The sequence below is a fragment of the Typopeltis vanoorti genome, chromosome 16, assembly GCF_054136105.1.
Source record: "Typopeltis vanoorti isolate ZY-2024b chromosome 16, IOZ_Tvanoo_1.0, whole genome shotgun sequence".
Classification (NCBI taxonomy): Eukaryota; Metazoa; Arthropoda; class Arachnida; order Uropygi; family Thelyphonidae; genus Typopeltis; species Typopeltis vanoorti.
The window spans coordinates 15,753,947-15,769,689 of record NC_143564.1 but is presented as its reverse complement, the minus strand read 5'-3'; the positions used below and the strand labels follow the sequence as shown (position 1 = coordinate 15,769,689).

General features: G+C 37.7%; 1 protein-coding gene across 7 annotated transcripts in view; it reads left to right on the top strand.

The window, feature by feature from the left end:
• The window catches only part of LOC150097864 (metallophosphoesterase domain-containing protein 1), a 215,367-nt gene that overhangs the window by 135,043 nt on the left and 64,581 nt on the right, over nucleotides 1–15,743 (top strand). For 2 of the 7 annotated variants that reach the window (XR_016549587.1, XR_016549588.1), the window contains exon 5: nucleotides 9,059–9,295. The exons of the other annotated variants lie outside the window; for them this stretch is intronic. The gene's annotated coding sequence lies outside the window, so the exon portion shown is untranslated. The remainder of the gene's footprint in view (nucleotides 1–9,058; nucleotides 9,296–15,743) is intronic. 7 annotated transcript variants of the gene reach the window in all.

The window sequence follows — 15,743 nt, the reverse complement described above, 5'->3', positions numbered from 1 at the left end:
TGTTGTTGGTACATCAGTTTCCCATAAGGATAATGGTTGATAGGAGAAAAAGAGGAGATATGATAGAAACATTTAAGTTGCTTAAAGGGTTTTATAGGATAGATGCAGGGGAAATGTTTCAGCACTTGGCTAGAGAAACCGGAACAAAGGGTCATCCCTGGAAGTTGAATAAAGGTGTGGTTAGTATGGGTTTGAGGACTAGATTTTTTGCTTGGGGAGTTGTGAATGAATTGAATGGGTTGCCAAAGTCAGTTGTGAGTGCTTTGTCTTTAATAGGTTCAAGGAGAGGTTTGATAGATTGTGTGGATAGATTGGGTTTCCAGCGATCAGTCTTTGGACTCCATGGAGGTGTGCACCCATATAATAATAATATTCTATAGAAATGGCATTATGATGACTTCACAATATTGGAAGAGCATTATTGATTCAAATGTAGAATATATACTTGATTAAATTAGCAAGTGATTTATCTTTTATATCCTTTCAAAACGTAATGCTAAAATTGACATTACTTTCGGGATAACCTGATAGATGAAATCCAAGTAACAAGGAGTCTGTATAATGATTTTTAAGACACAAATTTTTCCTCTGTTTCTTTCTTTTATAAATTTATAGTGGCTACTGATTATAGAAGAAGATGCAGGCAGCACAAGTTGAATGATGGTAATAATCAGTTGCATGAAGACTACGAAGAGCAGGCCAAGAGGGGGACTCATTTGGTAAGGACAATAAAGTGCAGCACAAGCAGAAATTAGCAAATCAGGCCAAGAAAAACCCTCATGAGTTTTTTCAATAAGTAGCAAGTAGAAGGAAGAATGATTATGGTAAGATGCTGTTAATGAATGCAAGTGGAGGATCAGTGACTGCTGCAGAGACATAGTCAAGGTGTTCAGTGAGCAGTTCATCAGGGTGTTGCGTTTCATCCTCAGTGTGAAATTAGAAACGCAAGTGTAGAGAATGAAATGAGAGTAGACTTAATGGTGAGTAAGCAAGAGGTATATGAGGAGTTAAGTAAGCTTGATGTCAATAAGGCAATAGGACTTATTTTTTTTATGTTGGGCCCATACACCAGAGGTTGGTTGATCAACCTAAAGTTCGTTAGTACCGTATATGGGTAGTGGATTGAGAAAGGAAAAACATGTGTTTACATTTGATTTAAAAGTCTGTATATTGTATTCTTTGGGAAATACTTCATGGGGAAGACTTCCCATAGTAGGGATGAAGGAGGAGGAAAAGAAACTTGTTCTGTGAGTTTCTAGGTATACTGTGAAAGGATGTTGGCCAGAAACTGTATGTGTTCCAATGGGTTTAGTACTGAGCAGGGGAATTATTGATGATATTTCAGATGAACATTTGCCATGGAAATATTTGTAGAATACACAAATTGCAGAGATCAAACGTCTTTGTGAGAGTGAGTTGATAAGAGATGGGTCATTTATCAACCTAATTGCTCTTCTCTGTATTGAGTCAAGCATTTTGTGGGAGCTTTTAAGAGCCCCACTCCTAATTTGAGAGTAGTATTTGATAGCTGGGTGAATTTGTGACTTGTATAAAGTTAACAGCTGTTTAGAGGTAAAGTAATGTCTTGAGCGAAAGAGAAATCCTAGTTTTCTGGAAGCTGAGGATGCAATAGTTGTGATGTGTTTATGTAAGGAGAGGCCTGATGTCAGGGTCAATGCAAGAAGAGAAATCTCATCTTGTCTGGAAATTTGAGTGCTATCAAAAATAATATTGTGGGGGAAATTGTTATTTTTTGTAAGAAATAAGACAGAACTGGGTTTTACTATTGTTGAAGTTGACTAGTTATCTGAGCCCCATTGAAGGATGGCTTGGAGGTCAGAATCGAGGGCAGTGGTGGTGGTTAATGTTCTGGAGGTTGAAGTGAGTTGTGTAGAGTAAGGTTTGTCAAATGAAAAGGAGAAGTGCAGTGTGCTATCATCTGCAAAACTGTGTATTGGGTTGGGGTCAACTGAAGTAGGTCATTGATATACAGAAGGAAGAGGGTTGGTGAGAGAAAACAGAACCTTGTGAAACCCCAGCATTAGTTGAATGGTGAGAGAATAGGGAACTGTCTACCATCACACACACGCAGTGTGCATCCAGACAGAAAGCTGGCAATCCAACTGTAGAAATCCTGAGACAGTCCAAATGATGGAAGTTTGTTTAGCAAGCCTTTGTGCTAGACCCGATCAAAAGCTTTGGAGAGATCAAGTGCAACCATTTGAGATTTGCCAGATTTCTCCATGACATTTGTCCATGGGTGATATATGAGAGTAGATCTCCTGTTGATCGGCAACGACGAAATCTGTACTGGTGGTTACTTCATAACTGGGTGCCAACTTGTACAGGGAGCAAGAAGTCACAGTAAGAACAGGTGTTCGATTGACTGACTAGCTTCAAGTTGGAAAAGGAGTTAGGCAAGAATGTTTACTTTCTCCTCACCTGTTTAGTATATATGCAGAGGACATCATGCATGAAGCATTGAATGAGCTCAAGACAGGAATTAGGATAGGAGGTAGATTGATTAGTAATCTGAGGTATGCTGATGATACAATACTCCTTTGTAATGATATGGAAGAACTAGGACTAATTCTTGACAAAGTTAACAAGATCAGTAATAACAGAGGACTTCAACTCAATCCTAGAAAGACAAAGATTATGGTTCTCAAAGGAAATACAAACAGGTTTTGAGAAACAAGTATACCTTAATGGAGAAAGAATTGAGGAAGTCAGCAAGTTTGAGTACCTGGGATCCATTATTAATGTGAAGAATTGCTGTTCAGAAGATATCAGAAGAAGGTTAGGAATGGCTAAAACAATGGTCAGATCGACTGTTGTTTTAGCCATCATCAGAGACTTGTATAAAATCTGGAAGGATGGATCTATCTCCATGGGAACAAAGTTGAGGATTTTGGATGCAGTTGTTTTTCCAACAGCGACTTATGGATGTGAGACTTCAGATGGATGTAAGAAGTCAGAAAAGAAACTGATTTCTGCTTTTGAGATGTGGTGTTACAGAAGGCTGTTGAGGATATCATATACTGAAAGGCATACAAATGAATGGGTGTTATGAAAGATCAGTAGAACTTTATAGGCTCCTTAAGGATATTGACAGAGGAAAGTTAAAATATTTTGGACACATTGAAAGGATGAAAGGGAGACTTCTCAGAACAGTAATAGAAGGTAAAGTTCCTGGGAAAAGAGGCAAGGGCAGACCATCAATGAGATGGATGGCGTGTGTGGAGTGACTGATCTTCAGAGAGTTGAGGTCCCCAGAAAATCAAACAACAGGACTACATGGCTATGCCTGGTGTGGCACATCACCGAGCATTTGGGTGACCATACGGCATCTTTGTATGCCCAGTGAACATATAGATAGAAATTTCTCAATGCTATTTGTTCAGAGATGGGTGATATATGAGAGTAGATATGTTGATTGGCAGCGACGGAATCTATACTGGTGGTCGCTTATTACTGCGTGCATTCAAGGTAGTATAGAAGTTGAGAATTGGTGGTTTTCTCCATCACCTTAGATAGGACTGAGGTGAGTGGGATAGGGCATTAGTTAGATGGCAGTGATTTGTCACCCTTCTTAGGAATGGGTTAAATATAGGCCAATTTCCAGGTTTTGTGATATATACCAGTGGAGTAAGAGAGTATGTACTGGCAGCATAGGATAGGAGTCAGTTCTGGCACAAATTTTTTTGTGTCTAATTTAGACAATAGGTTTCTGATCTCTTTCTGTGAAAAGGATATAGGGGGCATTGTATGTTGGGTAGTTGGAATGACTGGGGGATATTTGCCATTGTCAGTTATATGCGTGTATTGGAGGCAAAGTGTGAACCCAGGAGATTAGTTCTTTCTGTGGGTGGTGATGCAATAGAGCCATCTGGGTATGATAGGGGTGGGAATAGTGTAGGACAAAAGTTATGACCAAAAGGCACAGCTGCCATTTGGACAGGCTGCAAGCTTCCTGCTTTTTGCCCGTTCAAATTCTAGCATTGATAGTTTTCTTGCATCAGTTTCGGGCTTCAGTATAAGTACTCCATCCGCCTTCTGCTGAAGGCGGATGAAGTTCTTGATATGAGCCATTTGTGGTATGCTTGATTTTTCATCTGTATGGCCTTGGCACATCTTTTGGAGAACCAGGGTTTGGATAGCAGACAGCAATTCAGAGTAGTGTGGGGAATGTATGTTTCCATTCCAGTGAGGATTACTTTGATGATACATTTGGTGCATATGTTTGGATTGGAAGACTGGAAACAATAGTCCAATCATGGGAATGAATTATAGTAGTCTCGGAGGCTGTCCCACTTGACACTGTTATAATGCCAAACTGCTCTAGTGTGGGAGTGGCTGTGTAAGCATTGTTGCATGGGAAGGAGATGAGCACTAGATTCTAGTCAGAATTACCTGGGGGGGGCTCACAACATTCACTGTGTATTTGGAATAGTCATTAGTAAGAAAAAGAACTTGGTATTTGGGGAGTGATTCAGGTTATCTGATATTCTGGTTAGCATGTGAACAATTTGTGTAAGGTCGTTAGTGATGGCAAATGTTTCAGCATCTCTCCCTGCAAGATCCGTACAACTGGAGGAGGAAAGCCAGTTGATGTTATGGATATTAAAATCTCCTAGGAGGATAATTTTGCTGTTAGGAGAGTGTTAGGAGGATTTGATGACCTATCACCATGTGTCTTAATGGAATGATTGAGTGGTGGAGACAGAGCTGTAGAGCAGGTGCCCTCCCTCAAAGTCTTTGGACTCCCTTGAGGTGTCAAAATAATGATAATGATTCAAGGAGTTAGCACCAGCCTTGGCCTACCTCTTTAAAAAGAGTCTTCCAACAACATAAGTCCCAAAGGAGTGGAAGGAAGGTAAAATTGTTCTGCTTCACAAAGGTGATAATAAAGCCAAGACAAAAATAGATAGACAGATCTGTATATCTAGAATTGTAGTTAAAGTATTGGAGAGGTTGGTGAGATATAGGATACAAAAGGGTGTTGATAACAGTGATATTCTTGATGCTTGTTAGCATGGGTTTGTTAAAGGGAGGTCATGTTTAACAAACTTGCTTATGTACTTAAACGTGTGGACAGACTTATGTGTTCGTCGAACATGTTGTTTATTATTTTAACGGTATAATAGAACACAGAAACTAAGTAAATAATTAATTTATTGACTTGATGCTGATATTTCGCTGGTATTATAACCAGCATCTTCAGAGCACAAAACAACTGGAAATTCAACTGGAAAAACACAAGAGTACTACACAGAAACCCATATAAATCAGAGAGATTGTTCTTAGAGGCGACAGAAGCCCTAAAACACACTCCAAATCTCAACAAATATGGCTGTATTAACTTGCCGAAGATCTGGGAGACAGTCATATTAAGAAAAAACTAGCACTTTTCTAGGACTCTAGTAATATATGATAGTTTTTTTTTTTTTTTTTTTTTTTTTTTTTTTCAGATAGAGGGCGCCAAAATCAGGACTCTAGTCTTTGTGTTGCTGCTACAATTTGGGTTAAGTACACCATGTTTTAGTCTCGTGTATTGTGACAAACAGTGTTTTTGTGCTCTGAAGATGCTGGTTATAATACCAGCGAAATATCAGCATCAAGTCAATAAATTAATTATTTACTTAGTTTCTGTGTTCTATTATACCGTTAAAATAATAAACAACTTGCTTATGTACTATAACAGGGTGATAAATGTATTGGACAAGGAAGATGCACATACAGTAGTATGTGCACTTAGATTTTGCAAATGCTTTTGATAGATTACCACACCACATGCTGTTCGTTAAATTGAAGCAGATGGGATTGGATGACTATTGAGTTAGATAAGTGAATGATTATCAGATAGGTATCAGCAAGTTTTGTATGGGGGGGAGGGGTTGAATCACTATATCAAAAGAGAAAAGTCAGTGCTGTGCCACAAGGGTCAGGTTGGGACCATTGTTATTTAATTTGTATATTGAAGATATTGGGATAGATTTAACTAGTGATATGCAGGTGTTTGTAGATGATGCAAAACTGAGAGAGTGATGAGGAATCAAGAAGATGTTGTGGCCTTATAGAAGGATTTGGATAGATTGTATGAGTGGGCAACAGTATGGAACTGTCAGTTCAGTGTTGCCAAGTATAAGATTCTGAAATTTGGTAGGCAACAACAGGATGCAAAATATACACTTAGCAGGGAAATTTTAGAGACAGTTGAGGAGATAACGTCTTGGCTTAAGGTTATATTGTGAGTTATATTGTGAGAGCGCTCATGTAAAATTAATAATTTTTATCTGTTTTATTGTGTTTTTTTCCTTAGAAATTAAGATATTATAGTGCATTAGTGTAGATTTTCATGTTTTTAGAGTATTTAGTTTTTTATTGTGATATTGTTGGCATGGCTATGAACAATGGTGGCAAAGACCATTGTCCGGTGATTTGAATTTGCGGGATATTATTTAGTACAATGTATCGATGAAATGTATTCATTGAGAAAATTAAAGAATATATGAAAGGAAACTGAAAAGAGAGTTTGTATTAAGTGTTTTAAAAGTGAGTGTCTATTAGATGACGAGAATACAACAAATACTGATGATAAAATGGGAAATGATGCTATCAATGTCAAATGTGTGGCCATGGAAATAGAGGAGAATGAAATACATATTAATAAAGAATTAGCGTGCTTCAATGTTATCCTTTATAGGACAAAGCGCGAAATTGAAAAATTACAGAAGTGGCAGGAGTTAAGCAGGGCTGAAAAAAAAAAAAAAGAAACAAGTGATCCGAAGGAATAATAAAGACTGGCCAAACAAACAAGAAAAACAAGTTAAGGAGGCAATTATGTATGGAAACTCAATGATCAGGGAAGTACTTAATGAAACTTTGAAAAAATCGGGTTTCCCAGATGCAAAAATTCACGATATTAGCCATGCCATTCGGATGCAAAAGTAAGAATGAAATGATTGTCCTGGTTCTACAAACGATTTGAGAGGCAAGAAGTATGCCGTGAGGGAGGATGTGAAGAAGTTGTTAGAGGAGGCAAAACTGAAGAGCAAAATGGTGAAGATCGTATGCTTCCTACCATGCTATGTGAGAGGCAAACTGAGGAGGAGGAGGGCACTGATAGCCAATGAATCTATATATAGATTGCAAAAGGAATGATGTAGAATTGGATCTGTGAACTCTGTTTGATGGAAAGAAGGATTTCTGCAGTGCTAATGGACTGCATCTGAATGCAGTCCATTAGCATGAATGGTTTTGGTGTTAGGTGGCTGCCGAAATTCAGGGACGCTTAAGCAATTAGTGTGGAACCAAGTGAGATTGTGTGAAAGCACCCATGAAGTGAGGGAATGAGTGTGAGGATGACCAAGTGAGGAATCTAGTCTCTCAGGCAGAAATACTGAATAGGGTAGTCAGTTCAGAAAGTAAATGTGGATTGAGGACTAAAGGGATGCTGCAGTTGCTATATACTAATGCCAGAAGTATCAGGAACAAGAGGGAGAAGTTTTGGGCATTGGTTATTACAACCTCACCAAAAGTTATAGGCATTAGTGAGACTTGGCTAACAGCAGATGATGTAGTTACAGGGATTGACGGGTTTAGTATTTTCAGTGAAGATAGAGAACATAGGATGGAGGGAGGAGTACTGCTGATGATAGCAGATGAATTGCAACCAAAAAGAATAGGAGACGGGCAAGAGTGTATGGCTGGAAGTAATCTGGCATGAGATTAACGCCAGTAAGGCAGTATATACAGTTGGTTGTTGTTATATATATACAGTATATGATATATATACTGTGTGTATATATATATATATATATATATATATATATGACAATATATACAGTTGTTGCTGTGTATATTGTCATATAGGCCAGGGAATTCCACAGATGATCAAGAAGACATGCATCACCAAATTAGTACAATGAGTACAGGTCGAGTGATTATTAAAGTTAATGGGTGTTAGTTTAATATCAAGAAATGTAAAGTTATGCATTTTGGGATGAATAGATTACAAGTTGTGTATCACATTGCTGGCACTGTACTCCAGGAAATAGATGAAGCTAGAGATTTGGGGGTGAAAGTTTAGAAGAAATATTACTAAGGTAGCCCATAAAATTACTTGGCTATTGAAGAACACATTAACAATTAGAGATAAGGAAGTTGTTTTTCTCTTTATAAGGTCTTAATATGTCTACATCTGGACTCAAGTCTGGTTCCCTGGGTTTTTTGGAGATGAAGAAGCGGTGAAAAGGATTCAGAGGCTGTGGAATTGTCCCTGTGAGGATAGATTGAAGATGTGCAGATTGCAGAAGTTGGTTGACAGGAGAGAAAAAAAAAGGATATGATGGAAACATTTACGTTTCTTAAAGGGTTTTATAGGATAGATGCAGGAGAAATGTTTCAGCACTTGACTAGAGGAACCAGAACAAGGGATCATCCCTCGAAGTTGAATAAAGGTGTGGTTAGCTGGGGTGTGATGACTAGATATTTTGCTCGAAGAGTTGGGAATGAGTGGAATGGGTTGCCAGAGTGCTTTGTCTGTTAATGGGTTTAAGGAGAGGTATGATATATTGTGTAGATAGATTGAGTCTCCCATGACAAGTCTTCCCCATGGTGCCTGTATAATAATAAGAGTAAGACATTACATCAGAGATTATATTGTGGAGAATGCAGATACATTGAATGAGTTTAAAGCATGGTTTGATGGGCTTTGTGTGTAATTGTTTGCCTCTCGTGATGAGTCTTTTGACTCCATGGAGGTTTTGGGGTTAATAATAATAAACAGAAAAACATAACTGAGTGGTTTCCAGGTTTCATCTGCCTATAAGTTAAAAGGTCAGAATTTTTCAATAGTCCATCCATGGAAAATGTATATTTCAGTACTCTGGAATTTGTAGGAAACCTGTTTGTACTTAGTTCCTAGTGATTTTTTTTTTTTTATGTGTATTGAGATGGAAATTTTTTTTTTTTCAATATATTCTTTAAAAATTGTTTTCATTAAGTCTAAATCAGTAGATATACATACTTTTTTTTCTCGTATCTAAAAATGCAGAATGGAATTATGTCTAGTCGAATACAGCAGTGAAATTGGATGACATGCAAGAATTATAAGGCATATGCAAAAGAATTATTAATACTTCTGACTTGCTTATTCCATTAATATCAACATTGGCACACTTCCTAATGAGTAGGAGGAAACCAAGATAAGTCTGTTATACTAGGACAGAAGTAACTAATTATTGTTGGTTATTAACATGTTTGAGAGGCTAACTAGGGTTCATGTCCAGAGGTGAGTAAATAGCACCTTTATCCTCTGCAGCATGGATATGCAAAAGAATTATTAATACTGCTGACTTGATTATGCTGAAAAAAACATTAAAAAACATTAAACTAAAAACAAAAAAAAAATTTTTTTTTTTTTTTTTTTTTATTAGAACAAAACAAGTTTTTTTCTAATATGACTAACATTGCAGGAAAAGTTTTAAACCTATAACACATTAATGCTGTGGGTTGGTCTAAGGATTTTTTACTTTTACTTTTTTAAAATAAATAATAAATAAAATAAACCTTTTTATATATATTTTTACATATATATATATAAAAATATATAGGTTGTGACAAATTGTAAAGTAATTCCAACAGATCAAGTAGCACAGCAACACCGACTGCTGTGCGCAGACTTTAAAATAAGATTGAAGATAAGAACTTCTGGTTGCCATGGGATGAAGACAATTAAGTGGTTTTGCTTAAAAGAGGAGAGTGTGAGGAATCGTTTTAGGGAGAGAGTGTTAGAGAGGATTTCGGATGGACTGGAAAGTGTACAAGATTGGTGGACTCACAGAGGAGATAGGCAGCCTTCTGAGGGGATGGTGCAGAACATCAGTAGAATGGAAGTGATGGAGGCCATGAAGAGGATGAGGAATGGAAAAGCAGTGGGCCCCTACAGAATTCCAGTGGAGGCATGGAAGGCACTGGGGGAAGAGGGAATTGACCTGCTATGGGACCTGCTCATGAAAGTTTGCCAACAGGAAAATATACCCAAGGAATGGAGGGAGAGTACTCTTGTTCCCATCTACAAGGGTAAAGGGGATGCACAAGACTGTAAAAATTACAGAGGAATAAAGTTGATGTCCCACACAATGAAGATCCTAGAAAGGGTTCTTGATGGTAGATTGAGGAAGGAGGTAGAGATTGCAAAGGAACAATTTGGCTTCATGCCTGGTAGATCAACAACAGATGCTCTCTTTGGGTTACGACAGATGATGGAAAAATATCAAGAGAAACAAAGGGAGCTACAGCTGGTATTTATTGATATGGAGAAAGCATACGATAGAGTGCCAAGGCAAGAAGTCTGGAGGTGTCTGAGGGAGAAGAAGGTGCCGGAAAATTATGTCAGGTTGTTGCAGGAAATGTACAGAAATGTGAAGACAAGTGTTCGGACCTGTTTGGGACAGACAGAAAGTTTTCAAGTAACAGTTGGCTTGCATCAAGGGTCAGCATTAAGTCCGTTTCTGTTTAATATTGTGATGGAGGTGGTAACAGAGGAGGTGAGAGAAGATGCACCTTGGACAATGTTGTATGCAGATGACATCTTGTTGTGTGTAGATTCAAGAGAAGAAGCGGGAACTAAACTGGAAAAATGGAGAAAAGTACTGGAAGAGAGGTATGAGACTGAGCAGAAGTAAGACAGAGTATATGTGTTGCGCAGTGGGTGGCGGCAGCCAGGAGACAGATCTGGAGCTGGAAGGAAATGTCATCAGGAAGGTGAGAGACTTTAGATACTTAGGTTCAACAGTGGAAGAAGATGGAGGAGCTGAGAAGGAAGTGGGATGCAGGATACAAGCGGGTTGGAGGAACTGGAGGGAGATGGCCGGAGTGTTATGCGATAAGAGGGTGCCGATCAATCTGAAAAGCAAAATTTATAGGACAGTAGTAAGGCCAACTATGACATATGCTATAGAAACTGTGGCCTTGAGGAAAAATAACATCAGCAGGATGGAAGTAGCAGAGATGAGAATGCTTAGGTGGATGTGCGGTGTGACCAGAAAGGATCGTCTGAGAAATGACTATGTCAGGGGAACAGTGAAAGTTACGAACTTAGGAGCGAAAATACAGGAGGCAAAGTTGAGATGGTTTGGTCATGTGATGAGGATGGAGGACGAATATGTGGGAAGAAGGGTCATGCAGATGGATGTGCAAGGAAGGCGGAAGCGTGGGCGGCCAAAAAAGAGATGGAGGGAGCTGGTAGAAGAGTACTTGAAGATGAAGAACTTGGATGTGGTGACAGCCCAAAACAGGAAGGTGTGGAGGAGACTCATTACAAACAGTGACCCCATTTAAGTGGGAGAAGCTGCAGAAGAAGAAGAAGAAGATATATATTTTTACATAATGTGGAAACTATTAAAAAAAATGGTACTTTTTTGCAAGCCAATTCTTGCCTCCAATAAACAGGATAGTGGTCTTACACTGGGAGCTGAAATTACATCATTCCTAAAGACAGTCGCGAATATCCATGTCCATCGTGGAATTCTCACTTGCTTCCTTCTGGTTGGAGAGTGGGTACGTTAACCACTCAGCCACAAGACTGCCAACTTGCTCACATTTTATAATAGATTTACTCTGCAAGTCAATCTATTTTATAATAGATTGACTTGCAGAGTAGGATAAGGAGAATAGATGTCACAATAGCTTTGCATTTTGCCATTTGACAAGATTCCATAGGCAAGTTTTCATAGAAACATGCAAACAAAAGAAATTAGTAATATAATTTAACAATGTGCAGATATTTTGGATTTGAATCTAAGAGATCATTGTTGGTGCACAAACCGTTAAAAAAATCTGACTTATGGATTCAATTAAGGCATCCAGGATAGAGAAGAAAACAGGAAATAAAGGCCCTCAGAACACCTAAAGCAGACAGCCACCACCACTTGAAAAAAATTTGTTTGTCTGAAGATGCAAATAAGAAATCAAAAAGCATATATTTTGATCATTAAAGTGGCAATGGCAGTAAAGAATCAGAAATGTTGCTATAGTCCGGGGAATATAGATGGTGATCAGCAGGAAGTGTTTAAGCAAATTAGTTTGGCAAGTGCAAAGTGTGATCATTATGGGGAAGACTTCAACTAAAGTGATATAAACTGGGCAGAGGAGGCAGCATTCACTACTAAGGGAACTAAATTTTTGGATTTCTTGAGGGACATCTCTCTAAGGTGGCATGTGATGGAGGGAATGAGGATCTAGAGTTTTTGGATTTGGTCATAGAAGTTGAGAATCTGATTGTGACTGAGATGTCATACTTGGTCTCAGTTGGTGAGAATGACCATGTATTCCTGTCTCTTAGAGGAGGAATAGGCATGTACAGGTATCAAGGTAGAAAAAAAAATAAGTGAAATTATAAGGCAGGCAACCATCATAGACTAAGATGCAGCAGTACAATAGATGAACAAATTTCAAAGAAGAGGGATCGATAGTGCATGGGAGATACTTAAGAAAAATTGCGATGACAGCAATGGCAGATACTTGAGTGAAGAAGATAAAGCAATTTGGAGTCAAATGGATGACCAGAGAAATAAAATAGGGATTGCAGATGAAAAAGCAATTACAGAAGACATATAAAGAGAGGTGAAGGAGTTACATGAGAATATAAGGCTTAGGCTAGGCAAGTGACTTGTATTGTAAGGCGAGAAAAATTAAAATACGAGAGACTAGCACTGCAATCCAAGGTGTTTTTTTTTTTTTTTTTTCCTCCCACTGTGTGGTGAGGAAAAAAATGTTTTTTTTTTCCTCAAGGGATAGTCAAGGGATTACCTTGCTGGATGGAGATGTGACCAATGCAGATGACAGTTGAACTATTTAATGATCACTTTATTAGAGTGTACCATCCTAGTACAGCAGGCTTTATTCCTAGAAGAATAATGTGTTGTGAAGTGTTAGAAGTAATGAAGACGATGCATTTCAAATATGGGATACACTAAATGTTAGTAAAGCTGGAAGACTAGATGGAATTTCACCACCACACATTTTAAGGAAATGTGCTGTGGAAGATCATGCCATTAACTTGGCTGTTTAATGAAAGTCTTACAATGGGATGGGGTCTGGAGATTTAAAGGAGAGGAAGATAGAGCTATTGCATAAAGGCAGCAGTAAAATGGAGGTATCAAACTATGGTATAGACCTGTTTTTATTTCTTTTGTAATTGTTAAGATTTTAGAGAAATTTGTAAAAACTCACTTACAGAATTGGCCAAATGAAGGCAATGTTATTTAACCAGGCCAGCATAGATTTGTCAGAGTGCCCTTGTCTTTAGTAATCTGGTTATCTTTTTACAATAGAGTAACAAGAGGAAGAGCTGTTGAAAGATTGTTATTGTATTAACACTGAGGAGATTTTTCGTATTATAAAATGAGGAGAAGGAGCAAGCACAAGGGACCATCCATGAAAGTTACAAAAGGAAGTAGTGAATGAAAGGGTGAGAAGTAAGCTTTTTTTTTTTTGCATGGAAAGTAGTAGGAGCATGGAATACATTTCCTGAGAGGGTGGTGAAAGTGCAATGGTGGATGAATTTAAGGAGTGGGAACGATAGACTTTGTATTGACCAGTATCGATCTCCCATGATGAGTCTTGTGATTCCATAGAAGTCAAGAAAAGAATAATAATCTGGAAATATGATGTGATGAATTTTAAACTCTTCTGAAAGTGTGAAAATTCTGTGGATTTGGTTACCAAAAAAAATGACCACCATAATTAATAGGATACCAGGAAAGATCTAAAAAAAAAAAAATTAAATAAAAAAAGATCTAAAAGAATTCTATCTAAATGATAAAATGACAAAATAATCATTATAATTGCTTTCATCATAATCAAAAATTATGCAAATTCAGCCCTCTGATGAGTCTGCTTGGAATAACCCACATTTCACTAAATATCTTATCCTGCCCACTTCACACCACACACTTTTCAAAACCTGGGAAATATATTCACTACCTTCCCTTTCACCCTTTTCTCTTATATAATGGCTAATATTAACTTCAGATCTCTTGCTACCTGATTCACTCTGGCTCTGAGGTCTGTACTGATTATCGCTGCCATCTCAAGCATTATCACCTCACTTTATTGCTGTAATCGCACTCTCTGTTGTGACTAACATTCTGTTCTACATAATTGAATCTCTATATGTCACTCCTCTAGTTCACTCATGTGCATCTCTCACTTTCTCTCCCTCCCTCTGACACTCTCCCTCTTTGTTCTCTCGCTTAACTGCATTTTTCTTATTATCATCTCCTTTTTCATCCTGTACGTTCTCTCATTCCCTCTCTTTCCCTAGTTCTCCCATTCTCTCTCTTTATCTTGTTCCCATAACTCTCTCTCTACCTGTGTTTGTTCATTTCACATCTGTTAGCATTTCAAGTCTCCTAATCTCCCCTTTATATGAATCACCTCATTTGTCATACCTTCCATGTCCTCTTTCATGTTATCAAAATCGGTGATTATCACAAGGCAAGTTCACATAGCCTTTCGAACATTAAAACTTAAGCATTTTATAATGCAAAATTCCTCATTTCAACTTATTGGTAATAGAAAAGCTTATTTCAAGTAGTAGAATCTTTCTCTGTGTTTCCCTTTGGATTGCCCAAATTTAGCATTTTCAGCTGTAAATGTTTTTATGGAAATGGTCCTTTCTTTTTATTTTTTAAGTTTGTAATATACTTTCATAACACTTCACTACAGAACAGCGAGAAAGACTGGCATGCAATAAAAGTAATACTAATAAATGCAGATGCAACTGATAGCTATCTCAGGAAGCTTTTTGACATCCTGACAGTGATGACATTTGTCTGCATATTGATAGTAACTAGTTACCTGTCCATTGAAAGTCCTGAATGGCTTGAAAAAAAGTGTCATATTTTCTACTCTCTAGAGCAAGATTTCTAGTTATCTAAATCTTAGCTCACTCATGATACCAATATATTATGGACTAGCAGCCTAATTGTCATCTATATTATTTTTTATTTGCATAAAAAAATAATATATACTTACCATAAGTTCAAAAAAGGTTAAGATGCAGTACCATAGTACACTAAACTTATTTAACCACTAACTACATTATAATCTGCAACAGTAACAAACTTGCTTTATTCTCATCACCTCTGAGAATAAAAACAGCTGTTTATTCTTACTGTTATTAACATTAATGCCAGACCTCCACAGAATCAAAGGACTCATCGCAGGAGATATACACAGCGTTACACACAAAGCTCATCAAACCATGCTCTAAACCCATTTAATATGTTTGCATTCACCACACTGTCAGGCAATGCATTCCACTCGCCAACCACTCTCCATGCAAAGTACCTTCTCCTCACTCCCTTTCCCATATCCTCCTTATATTGTTTCCAGGGATGGTTTCTTTTTTTCTACCCTATATTCTCATTCTATGAAAAATTTCTTCCACATTACCCCAGTAACAACTCTACCAACTTTCATAACATCTCGATCATATCTCCTCTCTTCCTCTTATTCACAAGGTTTTGCAAATTGCATTCCCTCAATCTATCTTCATATCCTATTACAAAAATCATTTATCACCTTAGTCACTCTTCTCTGGATCCTTTCTTATATATCCTTGGTACCATGAAAATCAGGGAATGAAATATGTGCACAATAATCCAGGAGGTTTGATCGAGGCCTTATACAATGGAATTATAACCTCTTTATTTCTGCACATTAAAATGCTA